The sequence below is a fragment of the Schistocerca serialis genome, chromosome 3, assembly GCF_023864345.2.
Source record: "Schistocerca serialis cubense isolate TAMUIC-IGC-003099 chromosome 3, iqSchSeri2.2, whole genome shotgun sequence".
NCBI lineage: Eukaryota > Metazoa > Arthropoda > Insecta > Orthoptera > Acrididae > Schistocerca > Schistocerca serialis.
The window spans coordinates 575,207,639-575,230,228 of NC_064640.1; the positions used below are offsets into that span (position 1 = coordinate 575,207,639).

Genomic DNA, 22,590 nt, shown 5'->3' on the forward strand with positions numbered 1-22,590 from the left:
AAAGCTGTAGCAAGATTAGAGAGAAAAATTGCTGGGACCTAAGTCTGAAGAAACTCCTTGCTTGTTACTTGTCTTTACTAATTTTATGTTTCCTATATTTAATTTTATGTCACACGAAAGAGAAAGTTATTAGCCAACAATCAATAAAGCGTGTAAATTTTCTGAAGAGTTGTTATTCTCCCGGTAACAAATAATCCCACACAGTATTAATTGTGAATTTTTTTTGGGAAGGTCGGATGTCAAACCGGCTGACTGGGAGCATTTTAATTTTAACTGTCCTGAATATAGTGTTGATAGTTTACTTTATAAAAGATACACGTTTGAATTCCACAGAGCGAAATACGCTGACGTGCGATAGGAGACCGCTGTGTGAAGAGGCGTGGCACTGCACTTCGGCACATTTAAGACCAAATAACTTGTCTTACATTTCCTCTAACATATATGTTTCATATATAAAACATCTTCAGAAAGATGTGCTCTACAAAATGAACTTATTTTTTAAAAATTTGAAAGTCCTGTCTCAATTTTTTGAGGGGGCGTCATTATCAAGTTTTTGTCCTGGTTGGGAAATATGGTAGATCCGGGAATGAGTGGAGTGAACGACCATTGAAGGTAACAAGGGGAGAACCGCAGCGGTAATGACTAATGATCATGGAAAATCCCTTGGACGTTGACGCTTCAGTTAAACGTAATCTCATGCCATGAGTTCGACTCCAGTCCACTATCAGCAGTGGAGGGTGAAGCTTTAAAATGCCAGCTACTCGTGCTGGCGAAGCGTCAGAAAAATCAGCAAACAAACGTCATCGAGAAGCCAGCAGGCGGTTTCTCAATAAGTTGCCACAAAGGCCTTAACAAGTATGTAACTACAGAGTGTTTGGATGGGTGGAAAGAAGAGAAGACTGCTGCAGGTTATAAGAGAAAGAAATAAGAACTGGATTGGACATCCATTGAGAAAAGAGTGCTTGCTAACAGACGCTTTGGAAGGCCTAGTTTGTGGGAGGAAATTGAGAGGAAGGAGGAGGTACAAGACGATAGATGACATAAAGGGAAGAGGAAACTAAGTGGAGCTTAAGAGGATGGCAGAACACAGGACGGTATGGAGAGTTACCAAGCGGAAAGTTGCCTTTCAGCAGAACAGTGATGATGATTATGATTCATAATCTTTTGTTTCTTTTTCTACTGATGATGAGCCATCATCCAATTACTCTATTTTAATTCTGCGCTCAGAAGTCTTTCTTCTGTCCGCAAACAACTGTTACCCTACGGAAGGAAATTCGCCTGCTCCATGTGTATGTTCTGCGTTCTCACAGTAACTGCTGGATAATGATGTTTCTCAGGCAGAGACAGGAATGTGCTGACATTTGACTATACAGGTGTGCGGAACAACTTAAGGCTAGCCAGTGTACGAGACAAACGGTTGTAAATCCAGCACACTGGCTGTTATAAGGCAGCGGTTTCTCCGTTAAATGATCAAGTATCTTATTAGCTACAATATATACCACAAACGGAATTATATTTATCCGAAATCAGTTAATCTCTAAAAGTATATGCAGGATGTCTGGAACGAATATTTTTACGTAATATTCTCGTCTTTGATTGTTAGTCTATTACGCACCTCTGTTCTTTTACGTACATATTAAAGAAAATTCACTCATTTCGATGATTAGAAAATTTCAAAATAGTTAATTCTAGGCACGCAGCATCCATTGTTGGAGACAATTAAGCGGTGCCAATAGCAGTGTTTCGGACGAAACTACTGGGAACCTGCGAAAACATGTCTTAACCAATGCAACACGTATAAGCTACTTCTTCACGTCGGGTATGTAGCCGATGATGGCTCTCGCCACTTACAACAAATTCAGCTAAGGGTGTAAACGAATCTGCGTATCACAATGTAACAAGACGCTGAACACAGCCTAACGAGTACGCAAGCATTGCGCGCTGTCTCGGAAGTGGAGTGAGTTGCGGAAACGCAAGTGGCGCGTCAGAGAGTGCTTGGCGCTGGAGTGCTTTTTGTGATATTGGAAGCGGAGGCGCGCGGCAACGATAAAATGAAAGTGCATGGAACTCGAGCCAGATGTACCACCTGGCAGCCGTGTCTGTGACTGTAGGAAGGAAGAAGAACGCTTAGCATTTAACGCCCCTGTCCTAGTCTCTTGCAAATAACAGATATAGGGGAACCTAGAGACTCTATCTTCGTGGACTCCAGGAGGTCTCAACACTATATTCTGTTGTCGAACAACAACCAAGAAACGGTGATACGGGGAGTATTGACAGAGATATAATAAACAGCAAAAGTTTTTCACATGTAGAGCTCAGTACGTTGCACTGTTCGGCGAATGTGAACCAGAGACGAAAATGACAGTAGGTGTGTCCTAGGGATGAATGACACGACAGCTAGTGTTCTCAGTATACATAAATAATTTATCAGGTGGAGTCAGCTAAGTTATCGCATTACAAAATTGTTGAGACTTTCGCGGCCGCTTATTGACGAATTGCCTGTTTGCTTCAGTGTCGGGATTTTCGACAGACTTTGTTTAACAATTTTCCTGGCGTTTCGTCAGTACGAGTGGCTGTTATTGTCGATGGTTCAACTTCCACTGCTGGTGCCGGGCTGGAGTCGAAGATCTGTTTACCTTGAGGCTTTCTTCTTTCTTGGAATATTACTGCAATGACGTTCTATGGTTTCCCATCCCCACAGTGGGAACTTGCGCGTCGGAGTATTTTGTTGTGTGGCCGGTCCCACACATTACATGGTCCGTCATGGCCGATATTTCTACTTGTCCCATTCTACAGTACAATTTATGTTCGGTGATCCTGGTACTGAGGGATCGTTCACTCATTCCAACATAGAATTTTCCACATGTACATGGTATATTTTCGACATTACGAGTGGGTACCTTTTGTTTTTTCCGATCTGAGACACTCTTTGATATTTTCGATCGATTTGTAAATAGTCTTTACGCTGTGGTTGCGCAATATACGACCCATTCTGTCCGTCGGTATTGGAATGTATGTCAAGAAAGCAGTACCTGACAGTTCTTCCTCCGACGAGCGACTTCGCCGAATGTTACGTTTTATAGCATTTCTTACGCAACTGGAGGAGTACCCATTGCTCCTCGGGACGCGTTCCAGGCGTCGCATCTAGGGTACGAGATGCTGCGGCTGACATATTCGTCTCACGCGCGTTACAAGTGTATTAATTATTCCCATTTTCTGGATAGTGTGATGATTTGACAATTTGTGGATTTACCGTTCCGTGTGCGTCGGCTTCCGATACGTGCTATGTCACAGGTTACCACAGTTCCTCGTAACCAGCATATCTAGAAAAGGTAGCTGTTGATCTTTTCTACCTCCACAGTAGATTTTGTTGCCATGGAGACTCTTCCGGTAACGTAGGAGGTCTCCGAGCTGTTCCCAACCATGCCACCACACGACGAAGGTGTCCTCGAGGTATCCGTACCACACCTTAGGATTACCAGGTGTCATGACTGCCGCCTGTCTTCCGAAATACTTCATCAAGAAACTGGCTCGACTCCAGTCCGCTATCGGTAATGGTGGGAGAGCGTTTGACACAGCCAGCCACTCGTAATGGTGACACATGAGAAAAATCGTTAAACAAATGTCGGCCGAAGATCCCGAGACACAAACCAACAGGTAGCATTATCAGACTGTTCTTTAACATTGCTATTGTCTACAGGAAACCTTTCATAATCGCAAGGAAATGCAGAACGACACTTTCACTACTTGCATCTGTTGCAGTAAATGGCAATCTCCTTAAATGTGTATTAATGTAGGAAAACTTTCCTAGCGAAAAGGAAGAGGCCGATACTATCTGGTCACAGATAAATGGGAATCTCCTGGAGCGCGCCACATCGTTCAAATATTTGTGTTTAATGCTAAGAAACTGCAGAAGATAACTCAATTGAATTGATAGCGAGAAATAGTATATGCTTCTGGAAGAAAATAAGCTCAAACAAATTTTGATAAGAAAAAAATGAAATTAAAAATGAAACCATAAATTTTATTACCGATAAAGAAGCTGCACAGGATGCGACAGTCCTAAACCATTTTAAAATTTTTAGTGCTCTTAGATTTTTAAGGCTTAGTGTAAAACCAGATATAAAACTAGAAAGAAAGAGGACAATCAGGTAGGATGTCATATGTGATTATGAGAATTTAACTAATAATCATGCGATATTATAGATTACATAACACAAGTCCAGTATCTCATAAATTATCGATTATCGCTCGACGAAAGATTCCGCTTGGTATACAAAACGGGTCAGAACACTGTATCAGGAACAACGAAAAAAGCATGCCAAATATAAACGAGCGCAAAATCCCAAGATTGGCCATCTCTTACAGAAGCTCGAAATTGAGCGCGAACATCAATGCCAGATTCTTGTATTGGTTCCCACAACTAAACTTTATCTCGAAACCTGGCAGAAAATCCGAAGAGATTCTCGCCGTATGTAAAGTATGCTAGCGGCAAGACACAGTCAATGCCTTCTCTGCGTGATAGCAATGGAAGTATTATCGACGACAGTGCTGCGAAAGGAGAGTTACTAAACACAGCCTTTCTAAATTCCTTCACCAAATAAGGTGAAGTAAATATTCCTGAATGCGAATCAAGAACAGCTGCCAACATGAGCAACTGTGAATTAGATGTCTTCGGAGTAGTGAAGCAACTTAAATCACTTAATAAAAGTAAGTCTTCTGGTTCAGACTGTATACCAATTAGGTACTTTTCAGAGGATGCTAATGCAATAGTTCCACTCTTAACAATCATATACAAGCGCTCGCTCGACGAAAATCTCTACCCAAGGACTGGGAAGTTGTTACTTATAATCCGTCTTTATTCCAGAAGTGTTTATTCACATGACCGGTTTCGGTTCCTCTAGAACCATCTTCAGATCTGATATGACAATGATACTAATTTACTATTTCACAAATGCAAACCTATTTCACCCTATCCGATCAACATCAAATGTACCTGAAAGAACCTAGAATTTCGGTTACAGGAGTAACCCGTCCACACACAGCAACCTTCACATGCTGCGTCACATTAAATTGGTTCGCAGAATGCACGTCATTTATATTAATTATAAATCTCTTACCGACAGGTGACTTCTGGTACATTTGTTACATTACAAATGCACATACTGCATTAAGCAGATTTTTCTAATTTGCTTTTATCTCTAAAAATACTCAGTTGAAATCTGTAGTTGTAAAGGTTAAAATCTGTACTGGTCAAAATTAAAATACACAATAAAATTATCATTTTTGCACGATCGAAAACAAAGGGTGATTTCTATATCCATGGCTCTGGTGCAGACTCGTTTTCCTCCATGGTCTGCTTCCGTGGTTCTGGTACATTTGATGTTGGTCGGATGGGATGAAATAGATTTGCATTTGTGAAATAGTAAATTAGTATCATTGGATTTTCAGACCTGAAGATGGTTCTAGAGGAACCGAAACCGGTCATGTTAATATACATTTTTGCAATCAAGACGGATTATAAGTAACATTGCACAACCAGTGATTGCGGTATCCCATCAGACATTATGTCTGTTTTTGCACTGGGAAGTTGCACAGGTCACACCAATATTCAAGAAAGGTAGTAGGAGTAATCCACTAAATTACAGTCTCATATCATCAACGTCGATATGCAGAAGGATTCTGGAACGTATATTGTGATCGAACATTATGAATTACCTCTAACAGAACGGTCGATTGACACACAGTCAAAACGGATTTAGAAAATATCGTTCTTTTGAAGCACAACTATGTCTTTAAATACACGAAGTGTTGAGCTCTAGTGACAAGGGATTTCAAATTGATTCTGTATTTCTAGATTTCCAAAAGGGTCTTGACTCTGTACCACACAAGCGGCTTGTAGTGAAATTGCATGCTTGTAGAATATCGTCTCAGTTATGTGATTGGATTCGTGATATTCGGTCAAAGAGGTCACAGTTCGAAGTAATTGATGTAAAGTCATCGAGCAAAACTAAAGTGATTTCTGGTGTTCCCAAAGATAGTGTTATAGACCCCCTGCTGTTCTTTATCTACATAAACGATTGAGGAGACAATCTGAGGAGCCGTCTTAGGTTGTTTGCAGATGATGCTGTCATTACCGTCTAGTAAACTCATCATAAAATCAAAACAAATTCAAAAACAATTTAGAAAAGATATCTGAATGGTGAGAAAATTCGCAATTGACCCTAAATAATGAAAAGTGTTAGGTCATCCACATGAGTGGATGACCTAAACTTCGGTCACACAACAAATTAGTCTAATCTAAAGGCCATGAATTCAACTAAATACCTAGGAATTACAATTACCAACAATTTAAATTGGAAAGAATACAGAGAAAATGTTGTACAATTACCAACAATTTAAATTGGAAAGAATACACAGAAAATGTTGTAGGGAAGTCAATTTAAAGACTAAGTTTTATTGGCAAAACACTTAGAAAATGTAACAGATCTACTAAAGAGACTGGCTACACTACACTTATCCGTCCTCTTTTGGAGTACTGCTGCGCGGTCTGGGATCCTTACCAGATAGGATTAGCTGAGTACATCGAGAAAGTTCAAAGAAGAGCAGCACGTTTTGTATTATCGCGAAATAGGGGAGAAAGTGTCATAGACATGATACAGGATTTGCGATGGACATCATTAAAACAAAGGCTTTTTTCATTGCGGAGGAATCTTCTCACGAAATTTCCATCACCAACTTTCTCCGCCGAATGCGAAAATATTTTTTGGCGCCGAGCTACATAGAGAGGAACGATCATGATAATAAAATAAGGGAAACCGAGCTCGTACTGAAAGATATAGGTGTTTGTTTTTCCAAGTGCTGTTCGAGAGAATTATTGTGAAAGTGGTTCGATGAATTCTCTACCACGTACTTTGGTGGGATTTTCAGAAATCCCATGTAGATTCAGATGTAGAAAAATACAATTATTTAACAGAGGTACTTTTGCAGACAGCAAGTGATATTGCACGTACAGTGGAACCCAAAAAAATCAGAACTGGACTACAAAACGGTAACAGAAAAGGTATATAAATACGCTGTATAATTGTTTACAAATATTTTCGAGGTAAAGTGAGAAGATACGATGAAAATTAAGTAAGAAATCAATAACAGTGTCAAGGAAACAACGACAAAACATAAATAACGTAAATTCCCAAATCAGTGCGAGAATTGGAGGAATCAATGACTGGTGTATAAAGGATCCGTTCAGGAGAAACTATTAATGAAAAATGTCTTACTCCCGAAGTACCAAACTTCGGTTGACCAATTAATCATCATGTATGAAAATTGCCAAAACATCCAGTCATCTAGCTATACTACCTCCCACGTAATCAACCGTGGCATTAAGTGCGCTATCGATGTGACATTTATTTAAGTCAACTGTAATGTTGCAAATAAGTGCAGGAGAGCTTATTCGAAAGAATTGGTTGAGTAAAAATGGCACAATTAACGCCGTTGTTCGTATGGATACCCGGTTGCCCAACAACCCGGCACCAAATGCACAGCACGCAAGGCTGCTTTCGGCAGTACATGGCCGCCTCTTTTCAACTGTGGAAGGTGCTTTCCCTTGCCTTCTGAAAGGCAACAGTAAGGGGTTGTCCCTTAAAGTCATCTCCGCTTGAATTGGTATCCTGAGTCGTGTGGTAGGAGAGCCGCTCATAAGACGAATTTTGCCGGGGAGCTATAAAGCGCCAATTGCTCATTGTTAACAGATTAGCTCGTCAGTACCTCTCAGCTAGTCTCGAGCGATGCCACCTCGCCAACACGTAAGCAGATTTTTCACAATATATGATCCCGTCTCGTCATTACCTTCCCTCATTTTGTACTCCATCCTCTCAACTCGGTTTAATGGATTACTTTTTGTGGCGACTAACAGTAGAATAACAGCGTGCCGTGTCTAGTTTTTCCGTGAAATGTATGTGTATTTTAATCTAGACCTACATCTATATACACATTCAGCAAGTCACCATGCGGTGCATGGCCGATGGTACCTTGCACCACTACTAGCCATTCCCTTTCCTGTTCCATTCGCAAATCGAGCGTTGGAAAAACGACTGTCTATCCGCTTCTGTGCGAGCCCTAATTTCTCCTATTTTTTCTCCACTGCTCTTACGAGTAATTTACGATGGCTGAAGTACAATCGTTCTGTAGTCAGCCGAAAATTCCGATCTCTAAGCTTTCTCAATAGTGTTTCACGAAAAGAATGTCCTATTCCCTCCAGGGATTCTGTTTTGAGTTCACAAAGCATCACGCGTCATGATCGAATCTACCGGTAACAAATCTAGCAGCATATTTCTGAACTTCTTCGATATACAGGGTGTTACAAAAAGGTACGGCCAAACTTTCAGGAAACATTCCTCACACACAAAGAAAGAAAATATCTTAAGTGGACATGTGTCCGGAAATGCTTACTTTCCATGTTAGAGCTCATTTTATTACTTCTATTCAAATCACATTAATCATGGAATGGAAACACACAGCAACAGAACGTACCAGCGTGACTTCAAACACTTTGTAACAGGAAATGTTCAAAATGCCCTCCGTTAACGAGGATACTTGCATCCACCCTCCGTCGCATGGAATCCCTAGCGCCCTGGAGAATGCCGTATTGTATCACAGCCGTCAACAATACGAGCACGAAGAGTCTCTACATTTGGTACAGGGGTTGCGTAGACAAGAGCTTTCAAATGCCCCCATAAATGAAAGTCAAGAGGGTTGAGGTCTGGAGAGCGTGGAGGCCATGGAATTGGTCCGCCTCTACCAATCCATCGGTCACCGAAGCTGTTGTTGAGAAGCGTACGAACACTTCGACTGAAATGTGCAGGATCTCCATCTTGCATGAACCACATGTTGTGTCGTACTTGTAAAGGCAATGTTCTAGCAGCACAGGTAGAGTATCCCTATGAAATCATGATAACGTGCTCCATTGAGCATAGGTGGAAGAACATGGGGCCCAATCAAGACATCACCAACAATGCCTGCCCAAACGTTCACAGAAAATCTGTGTTGATGACGTGGTTGCACAATTGCGTGCGGATTCTCGTCAGCCCACACATGTTGATTGTGAAAATTTACAATTTGATGACGTTGGAATGAAGCCTCATCCGTAAAGAGAACATTTGCACTGAAATGAGGATTGACACATTGTTGGATGAACCATTCGCATAAGTGCACCCGTGGAGGCCAATCAGCTGCTGATAGTGCCTGCACACGCTGTACATGGTACGGAAACAACTGGTTCTCCTGTAGCACTCTCCATACAGTGACGTGGTTAACGTTACTTTGTACAGCAGCAACTTCTCTGGCGCTGACATTGGGGTTATCGTCAACTGCACGAAGAATTGCCTCGTCCATTGTAGGTGTCCTAGTCGTTCTAGGTCTTCCCCAGTCGCGAGTCATAGGCTGGAATGTTCCGTGCTCCCTAAGACGCCGATCAATTTCTTCGAACGTCTTCCTGACGGGCACCTTCGTTCTGGAAATCTGTCTCGATACAAACGTACCGCGCCACGGCTATTGCCCTGTGCTAATCCATACATCAAATGGGCATCTGCCAACTCCGCATTTGGAAACATTGCACTGACTGCAAAACCACGTTCGTGATGAACACTAACCTCTTGATGCTACGTAGTGATGTGCTTGATGCTAGTACTGTAGAGCAATGAGTCGCATGTCAACACAAGCACCGAAGTCAACATTTCCTTCCTTCAATTGGGCCAACTGGCGGTGAATCGAGGAAGTACACTACATACTGACGAAACTAAAATGAGCTCTAACATGGAAATTAAGCGTTTCCGGTCACATGTCCACATAACATCTTTTCTTTATTTGTCTGTGAGGAATGTTTCCTGAAAGTTTGGCCGTACCTTTTTGTAGCACCCTGTATTATTTTCTAATCCGACGTGGTGGGGATCCCCAATATTCGATTTGTACTCAAGAATAGGTGGAGATCTCCTTTTTAGATGAGCTAAAGTCTCTCAAAACACCGAAGTCGACTATCCACCATTCTAGTGCTGTCCCTATGTTATCGTTACATTTCATCTCTCTACGCAGCATTATCCCTAGATATTTAATCGATATGGCTGTGTCAAACACCAAACCGCTAATACTGTATATGTACATTCTATTTTCCTACTTTACATTTAGAGTAACCTCCCATTCGTCACACCAAATAGAAATATTTTGTAAGTCATCCTATATCCTCCTATCTCAACGGCGACACTTCCCCATACACTACAGCATCATCAGCAAACAGTCGCAGGTTGCTGCTTCATTAATCCGTCAGATCATTTGTGTTTGTAGAGAACAAGAGTGGCACTCTCACACTTTTCTGGAGCTCTCCTGAGAATACCCTTGTCTCTAAAAATCGCCGTCGAGGTCAACATACTGGGTTCTACTCGTATTTCAAAGAAGTCTTCAATCCACGCATACGACGGTGTACTGAAAAGTAATGCCTCCGAATTCTTTTGTGTAAAACTCTTAAAGATTTTTAAATAAAACAATTGTCATTAACATTCTGCATATTTAGTCTTTATGTTTACATATTTGCAGCTAGCTGCTGCTAGAGGGCTCCGGATTGCAGCGTGTAACATGGCGGTGTATAACGTAAGTTGTCGGTGCTTGAGAAACAGTGTGCTGTAACCGATTTTCGAATTCGACGAGTTCGTCCACTCATGGAGCAGTCTCTTCCTCAGCATGACAATGCCAGACCATGCGTGAGCGCTGCGATATGTGCAACAATCCGACACCTTTGCTACACTGTCATCGATCATCTTTCAAACAGTCCCGACTTAGCCCAATCCGATTTTAATCTGTTTCCAAAACTTAAAGAAAACCTTCCAGGCCTTCACTTTTATGATGAAGCATGCTAGCATAGATGAGGTTGTGTCTCCGTCAACAAAACCAAAATTTCTTCAGTGACTGTATCGACAACCTAGTATGTCGTCGGGAGAAATATGTTCATCGCCAGGTTGACTACATTGGGAAATTAATATGTAGACACGAAAAATGAATATATAGAATGCTAACAACGTTTTCTTTATTTAAAAAGCTTTAAGAGTGTTCTCATTAAAAATTCTGCGGAATTATTTATCAGCAACGCCGTCTTATATCTGGCAACGACTTCTATATGCTCCAAACGTCGTTAAGAGTCTGCAGTGGGACAGTGTGTCAAACGGTTTCCGGAATCATCTGTTTGTTGGTCTTAATCCATGGTCCACGGGATATCGTGCGCGATGAGGGAAGATGAGTTTCGCACAAGTGTTGCTTTCCAAACCCTTGCTGATTTGCGCACAGATGCTGAACAATGTATTGTTCCATTTAATTTCAAAGTACCCTTTGCCACCACTTAAGCGCTAACTGTAGTAGAATGAACACCAATCATATACATTTGACCTTCCTGAGATATATTGAGTCTCACCTTTGTCTGTGATAATCACGTAGACTGAAGCAACGAATTAAAATTTGTACCACCGTCAGGATTTGATATACACTTACAGATCAATAGAACAAGCTATTCTGCAGTACCAGATGTATTAACCCATGGTGAAACACTAATACAGGATCTGACTCTGGCATCCGGTCGATAATACAGATGGCGAATACTGTCCTTGGATTCGTTATGCCACGCCTGCTCGCCCTGTTCACGTAATTATGTAAGAGTTGTTGGTTGACGAGCCACGTAAGTAACTTCTCGTCCCATCATATCCTACACGTGTTCAACTGGAGACAAGTCCGGAGATCGTGCTGGCCAGGAAAGTTGCTGGACGTGTTGCAGAGCACACTGAGTTTCGTGGGTGTTGCGTGGGTGAGCGTTATCCTGTTGGAATAACACATCACCTTCTTGTTGCAAGAACGGCAAAAGAACGGCTCTAATAAAATTCTGCATGTATGGAGCGTTGGTTTTCGAGTTAGCAGGTTACCTTCCCCTCCAGAAACATCAAAGGTGGATAAGAGTTGTAACTTAGCGCTACCCAGACCACAAGGCCTGAGATGGGGCCAATGTGTCTTGAATGAATGCACTCTACGAGACAGTGTTCACCAGGTCTACGTCGTACGCACAAACGACCATCGCCTGCATTCGGGCAGAATCTGCTTTCATCGCTGGCGCCCACGATGCGTCATTCCATCTTCCAAGTGATCGATCCTCTGACGGCACCAGTCGAACCGTGCACGTCGATGCCGTGATGTGAGTGGAAGACGGCCTAGGGATGTGTGTGCCCTTAGTTCCACTCCTAAAACCGGTTCACAAAAATTCTTGCTGACATACCTGGATTCAAAAGCCTTCCTATCTGTACTGTGGTATCTGTACGATCTGTCATTGTTGCCCTCAAAATACGAGGATCCTGGCAGACGTCAGCGCTGTGTGGACCTCCAGAAACGCGTCTACAGATGTGAGAATGTTCACGTGACCGCTGATACAAGCATCGTTGCATAACTGACACAGCACGTCCTACTTGTGCAGCAATTCTCTGAAAGGAGCATCCCGCCACTCGGAATGCCACAATTTGACTCCTTTTAATTTCGCTCAAATAGCTATAGAAAGCATGAGTGGTATGATTGCCTACTTACTTCACACGTCAGCACCACGCTGAGCCTTCTGGCTGTGAGCATTCCCCATTAAAGGGCAGATATAGAAGGTGCTCTGGTAGCTGCGCGACTACGCTAGCCGTTGGTGGACGACGTGGAAATCTTTATCAATACATTTACTATTTGTCATGAGTCATACTCTGTCATCGGATCAAAATCGGTGTCTTCTTTCCAGGTGTACTAATTTTTTTCCAGCAGTGTATATATACACACACACACACATAATCCAAAACATACATGTATTATTATTATTATACAAATTTGGCCGTTAAAGACCGTGAAAACAGTTATTTCTTGCGCTTATGGGAAGTCTTCTTTCTCTCAGTCCACACTTCTTTCATTCTCGCGCTGAAGGCGGCTTTTCTCTCTTCAGACCATTTAGTTCCACAAGTCTTCTTAATTTTCACACCGAAACCCGTGAATGAATTCAGTTTGTTCCTAAAAAGATTTCTGTTAAATATTGTTTCCTGATCTATGTCCATTTCTTTTAGATCTCTTTCTGTGTTGATAAACCATAAATTTTTATTTTATTAGATTTGCGATGTACGAAAATATTTGTTTTGTAAGCCTATTCGGGTTCATCCTCATGATGTGAGCATAAAAGGACCATCTTCTTTTTCTAATTTCGTCTGTAATTTTGCTGCACTTCGTATACACTTCTTTGTTGCTTTTTAATCTGTATACAGACTTGCCTTGATCATCTGTTATTTTCCTGTGTCCAAGAATTGTCTTCACAATTCTTCTTTCACGATTTTCTATCTGTTCTGTGTATGTAAAATTTGCCAGTGTTTCTGATGCATATAGTATCTGCGGTCTAATGACAGACTGGTAGTGTCTGAGTTTAATGTTTTTGGATATACATTTTTTTGAATACATTTGTCTGCAGTAGTGAGTTGCTGTCTCTAGTTTTTTGTATTCTAGCCCTGCAGGCTGGATGACCTTTTGCCACAGGCTGAATTAGTTCACCAAGATATTTAAAATGTTTAGATACCTGTATTTTCCCATATTTCGTAGTTATTTTCTTTGGTGGATTTTTGATATTTGTAATGATTTCTGTCTTTTCAAATGAAATTTGCAAGCCTGCTTTTTCAGCAGTTTCTTTAAGTAATTCTATTTGTATTATTGTGTCTTTTTGTGTGTAAGCTAAACAGGCGAGATCGTCAGCGAAGGCAAAACAGTCGGTTTCAATGGCTTTGTAGCACTTCCCTCCAATTTGGACTTTATCAACTCCATGTTTTTGCGTGAGTTTTCTCCATTCTGCTATGACTTTATCCAGAACGCAGTTGAAGAGTACCGGGGACAGCGCATCTCCTTGCCTGACGCTGGTTTTGACCTCGAAATGCCGTGAAATTTCTCCTTGGAATTTTACTTTTGATTTTGTATTTGTTAATGTTTCTTTGATTATGGTAATTGTTGTTTCATCTATTTCATATTCTCGAAGTGTTTTGATGAGTGTGTCCCTATCGATTGAGTCATAAGCTTTTATGAAATCAATGAATGTTATGAAATATTTCTTGCTCCTTGTAGATAAATAGTTCATAATTGGTGATACACGATTGAGCAGGGCTTTTGATAGAGTTTTGTATGGGACTGGAAGAAGCGATATTCCACCATAGTTGTTAACATCCCTTTTGTCACCTTTTTTAAACAAAGGGTGAATTAGGGCAGTTTTCCAGTGACTTGGGATTTTCTTGGTTTCCCATACTTGTTCAAGTTCTTTGTGTAGTGCTTCTACTGATGTTTTTGCCCCAAGCTTGAGCATTTCTGCTGTAATTGTGTCTTCTCCACATGCTTTCCTGTTTTTGAGATTTTTGATTATGTTTGTGATTTCCTTTCGTGTCGGAGGTGTTGAATGTGTTGGTAATGTTTCTGGTTGCGTAAAACTGAGAGTCTGGATGGGTGTTTGGCAGTTTAGGAGTGTCTCAAAATATTCAGCCAGGATTTCACAGTTTTCAGTATTGTTGGTGGCGAGAGTCTTATTATTTCTCATAAGGTTTAAGCAAGGGGACTGGTATCCTCAGAGTTTCTGGTTGAATGTTTTGTACCAAGCTGCCGTGTTGCGTTTCTTGAAATTCTCTTCGATTTAGTCCAGTTGTTGTTTTTCATATTGTCTCTTGGTGTTGCGAATAGTTTTCGAGGCATTCTTTCTGGCTTGCTTAAATTCATCAAAGTTGTTTTCAGTTTTATGTGAGTTCCACTTTTTCCAGGCTTTAAGTCTTTCATGCAGAACTTCATTACAGTTGCCTTCCCACCACGGGTGTCTCGGTTTGCTCTTTTTGGAAAGGTTGTTTCTGTTGCCTCAATCAAGTTGTTCTTAAATTCTTGGAGGTTTTGTGAAGGGGAGAATGTCTTTAGTTTTTTCTGAAAATCCTTGAGGTTAGAGTTGTCCTTAAGGTTGTAATTTCTCAGGGTTGTAAGATCAAAATTTATTTTATTTCTGTTTTTATATTCACCGTTTCTGCTTTTCTGTTTGTGTTGTGGGATCAGTTTAGTTTTTATTTTCGTGAGATAGTGATCGGAGTCGAGGTTTAGAGATTTTCGGACACGTGTGTTCAATATTTCTTTTTCACATTTGGAGGAAATGGCAACGTGATCTATTTGAAATTCTCCGATACTCTTTATCGGAGATACCCAGGTTTTTTGTTTTCTGGGAAGATGTTTAAAATGTGTTGACATTAGCTTGAGTTTAAACTGCCTACAAAGCATAATTAACCTTTCTCCATTTTTGTTGGTTCGTTTGTGTGCGGGAAAGTTGCCGACAATATCGCGGAATTTCTTTTCTTTTCCAATCTGAGCGTTAAAATCTCCTAGAAGTATTTTTGCATTGTTTTCTGGGATTTCTGATATATGATCCTTAAGGTTTTCCCAGAATTTATCTGTTTCTTCCCTATTTTTAGCATTATTTTTGTCATTTGTGGGAGCGTGAACATTGATTAATGTGTATTTTTTATTTGCACATCGAAAAGTGAGGAAAGATGTTCTCGATGATGTTGACCAAAAATGTTCGACAGAGTTCAGAATTTTTGTGTTTACAGCAAAAGCTGTGCCAAGCCGAGGGCATTTCTTCATTACAATTCTTCCAGGTTTTCCTTTAAATATTCTGAATTTGTTTGATTCAAATGTGTTTTCATCAGTGAAGCGAGTTTCTTGTAGCGCCACAATTTGTATGTCTTCCGTGTGTAACTGGTCTGTAAGGTGCTTAAGTTTTCCCACTTTGAGAAGGGAGTTTATGTTGAGAGTTGCTATGTTGAAAATTTTTCTGGGTTTAATCTTGTTGGATTTGCATGGTGTTGGAGACTCCCCAGAATCCATGGGTCTGCTTGCGTCGTTGCCGACGGTGGATTGGCCACCTGGGGTAGTTTCGTTATTGAAAGACATTTCCATCATGCGTTAAGATTGTAACTGTTGAAATTCTTCAAAGTTGGGGAGATTACTTGCGTAACCTACCAGGAATACGACTAACGTTGTTAGCGTTAGAAGGTTTTCTTTAAACAGCCGCCTCTAACATGAGGAACAGACGCTGCCCACAAGCCGCCCAATCTGGGTACAGACGCTTGCAGTTATAGATTTTTGGTTCCTCCGCTCTCTCAGCCGTTGGGAGTTAAAAATTCCTCATCCGCCTATGAGACCGTTGACCGGTTTTCACCCGTAACCCTAGGCAGGGGCCCTCACAGGGTGCTACCATCCGGAGCCAGATGGACCCAGGTTTTTTTACGAGGTTGTTACTCCTCCCCCTCCTCCTCCCTCATCACTTGTAAGATGAGGATCCGGGCTTGGGACCGGCAATGACGGAGTTAAACATACATTTATATATACAGCCTTTCACCTGCAGCTTTACCAGCAGATGCAAATAGCTCATATATTGCACTCATCTTCACCTCCCCTTCTTTCTGTCCACCTCCTCCTCCTTCTCCTCCCTCTCTCTATCCATTTCCTTCTTCCCCCATATCTCTTTCCACCTTCTCCTCCCACTATCTCTTCCCATCTCGTCCTCCCCTATCTCGTTCCATCTCATCCTCAGCCCGCCCCCATCTCTCTGCCCATCTGCTCCTCCACTCTCTGTGCCCATTCCCTCCTCCCCTTATCTCAGTTCATATCCTACTCCTCACTCTGTCTCTGTTCATCTCCTCCTCCCTGCCTCTCTATCCATCTGCTCCTCTCCTCTCTATGACCATCTCCTCTTCCCCCTCTCTTGGCCCATTTCTTCCTCCCTTGTCCATCTCATACTTCCTCCTCTTATTTTGCACCTGTCGTCTACCCATCTCCATCTTCCACCTGTCTCCTACACCTTGCCCTCCTCTTGACTCTTTATCAGTCTACTCCTCCCCTGTCCTTGACCATATCGTCGTCCCCCTCACTCTGTTCATCCCGTCTTCCGCTCTCTTCCTTTTGCACCTGCCCAGTTCCCCTCCCCATCTTCAACCTGCCTCCTACCACTCCCCTCCTTCTCCCTCTCTCTTTCCATGTCATCCTTCCACCTGTGTCTGTCCATATTCTGCTCCTCACTCTCTGTGTATCTAGTTCCTAATCCCCCCCCCCCCCCTCTCTTTCTGTCAAGCTCCTCATATCTCTTTCTCTGCTCTGCCGTGTCAATCCGCACATATACCTCCTGGAACGTGTTCTTGTACTGTGCATGTAATATGCCTCTCATGAAAGATAACTAAGATGTATGGGATTATCAACCCTTTTCACTATGAACCCTATGGGTGCTAGATGTTCCTTACTCCTGCAGCGCTTTTTGTCAGATAGTATATAGTATGTGCAGCGAATTTGGTATAAATCGACCTAAGGATGTAGGAGGAGTGTGGAACACAGACCCAACACACACACACACACACACACACACACACAGACATCTAATTTTCTATATGTATATAGTATATATTTACAGGGAGTTCCACCTAAGTCTGCCACGTCATATATTTCCGAAACGAAACGAAATGTGAAAAATTTAGTTGCCAGGGATGCACCTATGTCAGAGGCTCACACGAAGGGCAGGAATGCACAGTTCATAAATGTAATCGAACGTCACTTTAATACAAACATACGTTCTTTCTTTAATTGGCACATGTATCTTTTTCTACGGAGACGGCAACTGGCGGTACAGTTAATGACGGCAGACTTGTTTCCATTTTTCTAAACCTCATACCTTCTAACATAGGTAGACTTCAAAGGATGGCAAAGGCGCTACAGTTTTGGGCGTAATGCGCAGAGCAAGGGTTGCCTATAGCAGGCTTTAGGACAGTGCAGGCAAACCGCATTTCAGCATTACAGCAGCAACTGTTGCACCGTTTCCATTATTTAAAGTCTAAGTATTCCAGAAGATATAAGGTTTACAGCTGTGAAACCAAGCCTTCTGTCACTAACTGTACATCTACTTTTCATTTTGAAAGAAAAAAGCATACATGTGCCGTTTAAAGAAACGTAGCTTTGTGCTGAAATTAATGTTTGTTTACTTGTAAGGATTGAGCATTCCTGCCAAGTTTGTATGACCCTGATACAATTTCATCCTTGGTCTGTTGTATTTTTCACATTTTCCTTCATTTCAGAAACATATGAGGTGGCAAAGTTAAGCGTGCCACCGTGCATATGCTGATAATAGATCAATCGTATTTAGATAACGCTTGAGAATGAGCCATCTTTCGAAAGCGGTAAACACAAGTAAAAAAATAAAAAAAAAAAACAGCTTTTGTGGATTATTATTACAATAATATGGCTTTCATACAAAAGTCGGAAATCATTGTGCAAGGGACAAAGGATATTTATATGCTATTGTTTGTGCAACAACATCATAGCTCATCAAAGACCTCCCAGAAGACTATTCCTCCACCAGCTTCCACCATCTCTTCTCCTCTTCGTTTCCGCGTTACTGTACATTATGCATTACTACGTTTGACAAATGATAATGTTACATAGACTTTTAAAGAAGAAACGGTTCAAAAACTGGGGGTTGCTCAGTAGCAACTGACACAGACTTGTTGGGTATTACTAGGAGAGGCGGGAAAGCGAACAAATGTGTAAAGGATCAAACTGGAGCGGAAAATGTGATTACGACAGTAAATAAAATAAAATGGTAGTAACCAGGGGATATAGCCAGGTTAATGGAGCTACATGGGCCAAGTAATGTGTTCTTTCGATTTCATAGGGTACGATAAAACCAAGACGGTGACATAACTGAAGGTGGATAGATAACATTAGATAATATGTAGGAGGAATGTGAATGCGTTTAATTGACGACTACAGTGCATAGAAAATTTCAGAAGACGCCTTTACCTATCAGTGGATGTCAGTTTACTGACGATGATGTCTACGTTAACAACTATATATCTACTCTGCAACCTACTGAGAATTAAATGGCAGTGAGCACTGAGGACGGTGCCACATATTAGGATTTCTCGCCGTTCCGATCGCCTATGGAATATCTGTTTAAATGCTTCTGTGCGTGCTGTAGTTTCTTCAATCACGTCTTCACGGATAATAAACGTTGATGTGGTTGATGATGATGCCTAAGAAGTGACTTTAAATGAGACGACCATATAAAATTAGTACCAGAGAACGTAAACTGTAGATTTGTTAAAGCACCCTATCGTTCGTCGGGCAAACTGTGATGTGACGTAATCGTTGCGTAAAATCAGGAGACACGCAGCAGTTTCAATGAATAATGTTGTTTCGAGTACCACAACCTTCACAGATGAACTTCAAATCACAGCGCGGAGTATATTTCATTTATTATGGGTTCCTCACACACCATTAAAAAAATAAAAAATGGTCAGGACTACTCTTTGCGAGGTTGCAAGCTATTCCTAGAATTTGAAGTAAAAACCAGTGTTTTAATCTTCTTAGTTACTTTTTTGCTAGGAAATCGGTCTACACCTTTCGTATGTTTGCCACTTCATACTTGCAACTTTTCTGAGAAATTCCACTACGATTTCAATAATCATGCGATCAGCAGTCTGACCCGTTGTTGTAATGTTCTATATCCCTTGTCAGTCCAGTCTCAATCGAGTATGAAACATATCTGCGTGTATAACATCCCAGTATTTTTACCCACGCACGTTTTACACTGTCCAATCACATTAATCTGACCACTTGCCAAAAGCCTGAATATGGTCCCCAAGGATAGATGAATAGTTGTGTAGATCCATGGTGCTTCTCGGAATGACGAGATCACCCAGGGAACGCCGCGAAAACATTCACCAGATCATAACACTCTCTCCTTCTCCCTAGACCCTTCTGACGATTGTTGCAGGGTATTTTCTTTCAGAAACGGCCTTCTGTCCGATGGAACATAAAACGTGACTCATCTGAAAAGGCTACCTTTCACCACACAGTAGACGTCCAGTTCCGCTATGGACGTGAAAATTCCATCCTTCGTGGCCAATGAATGAGTGTCAACGCGGGTGCATGAATCAGATGCCTGCTGCGAAGGCCCATATGCAGCAACTTTCTCTGAAAGGTCGTTTAAGAGACACTCTTGGCAGCCCATTGTTTCATCTGGACAGTCAGTTGTTCACCAGTTGCACGTCTATTCGCCCGTACACATCTCCGCAGCTGTCGTTCACCCCTGTCATCTATGGCCCGTGGTGCACCACAGTTGTCTTGATGCCGGTTTTGGGTCGAGCAATTTTGCCATGCACGGCGACAAGTGGAGAGTTCATGAACTTAGCCGTTTCGTAAATACTTCCACCCTTGACTCGAAAGCCAATAACCATGCCCTTCTGGACGCCAGATAAATCGCTCCGTGCCCCACTGTTCTACGCGAAACCCGACACGCTTTATATGCCCTTCACTGCTAGTGCGGCCGTCTGCCGTTTGTGTGTGGTTAGCGCAAGTTGACGTCGAGCATAGGTGGTGGTCATATTATGGTGAGTGGTGAGTGGACTGTGTATAAATAGAAGTGTTCAGAATCGAGGTGCAGATTCCCAAATCATACCAACAGTCTAAAACTTGTTTGATTTACTCACAGTAGCCAAAGTAACTGTTAAATTTAATAGCCACTCACACTGCTAAGTCTCTTACTATGTTGCAGAACAGATTCTGTATCTATAGTAGCCTTTTCAACAGCAACGAATCTGTGGACGTTGCTACAATGAGTGGTGGACCGGGCCCCCCAACGAAGTGTTGATTCGTGCTGTTCAGCGATGTGCTGTTCAGCGACGACTTTTTCTTTTTTGTGGAACAGAATGACCATCACATCACTGTATTAAGATGATGGAGGTGCCGTGCAAATTAACGGTTCATGCTGTACACACACACATCCAAAGCTGGCCATATTATTTTAGGTTTCACCAGCATGTAAAGTATTTGATACTGTCACATTGTGGAGCAGTACTCTAGACCTTTATTTCAGAAAGATGGCGTCCACATTCTCAAAGGTGGTGGCAAAGGGCGATTCCCACGAACGGTTTAGGATATACGTATTTACCATCTCCTGACCTGTCACTCATCAAACACGTGCCAGCGTAATGTATACTTGAGTAGCTTCTATTACTATGTACTTACTGAAGCTGTAGTACAGGGCTTCACAACATCGTGCTCGCGGAGCAAGCTGTGACCAGCAAGGCGCGAGCACGGAGCAGCGCGAGCACGCTACCCCCACTACCAGACCAGAGCGGACAGTGGGGAGAGTCACGTGGGGCACACAACAGCTGCCGCCAGTCAATGTAACTCCGCGGCCACCTGCAGGGATATCACTCACAAATTATCACTGCGACAAATGAAACAAATGAAGGAGAATGTACACGTGCCACATAATTTTATTAGTTTAGTGTATGCCTCTACATTCGTATTAATGTGTGAGCTGTTACACAATAAAAGGTGTCACTGAAGTGTGGGATTCTCGGTTATCTCGTACTTTTTTTCCTTTACAATTGCGTCTATGTTCGGAGTAATTGTTCTTGTTCATTGTAGGCGCAGTGTGTAGTTTAAATTTCGATCAGACAATGCGTTTCTCAGGCGCTTCTTGTTACATTTCATTGCAGAGGACAGTTGTTCAAAAACATACGTGGAACCGAACATTGATATTATTGTAGCCGCCAGTTTGTGCAAACGAGGAAATCTATCCTGAGGGAAGCGTCTGTAGAATTCCAAAATGTTTTTCTTGTTCTGAAATTTGTCTCTGTATTCTCTGTCACGCTGCAGGTCAATAATTTCTAGTTGCAGCTCAGGACGAATCTCTTCAATATTCGCTGAATATGGAGAGGAGAACAGATCTAGTGCTGTCAGATCTTGGAAGCGTTCATAAAATTATTCCTTAAGGGCAACTAAACTAATGAATAACGTTCACAGTCTTTGTGAAAATCTTGCATGGATGATAATTTAGGAAAATGAGCTAGATTTCCTGTTTCCAGCTGACTCACCCAAAGTGTCAATTTCATTTTAAAAGCTCGTATTCGATCTATGAAATGAGTAATTAGCAGATCTTTACCTTGTAGTGAAATGTTCAAAGCATTCAGATGGCTATTTAAAGCTGCTAAGAACGCGAGATCACATTTCCATGAAGGCTCTTTCAATTCAGGAACACACATGTTATTTATTTCCATGAACATATTTATCTCATCTAATAGGCAAAGAAATCTATTTAATAATTCGCCACGACTAAGTCAGCGGACCTCGCTGTAATAAGGCAGGCTACTATACTGGCTTTCTACATCCTCAAGAAAGCTTTTAAACTGCCTGTGTTGTAGCCCATGCTTCCTTATATAATTGGTTGTACGAACAACAACACTCATCACATTTTTTAGAGTGATACTGTTTGCACATAAGTTTTCCTGGTGGACCACACAATGAACGCCCCTTACTTCATTCGGCACGGTCAGTTTTTGCATTTTCTCCTTCAACAGCGCAACGAAACCTAATTTTTTCCCTGTCATCGCTGGTGCACCGTCGGTAGACACTGAAACTAAAGAATTCCACGACAATCGTATATTTTCAGCACTTTCCTCAACACTACTTAAAATATCACCT

At 41.7% G+C, this 22,590-nt stretch overlaps 1 long non-coding RNA gene across 1 annotated transcript in view; it reads right to left on the minus strand.

Moving 5' to 3' along the window:
- The window catches only part of LOC126469540 (uncharacterized), a 149,327-nt gene that overhangs the window by 84,029 nt on the left and 42,708 nt on the right, over positions 1 to 22,590 (minus strand). The window contains exon 2 of the long non-coding RNA XR_007586008.1: positions 21,127 to 21,303. This is a non-coding gene — a long non-coding RNA (uncharacterized LOC126469540). The remainder of the gene's footprint in view (positions 1 to 21,126; positions 21,304 to 22,590) is intronic.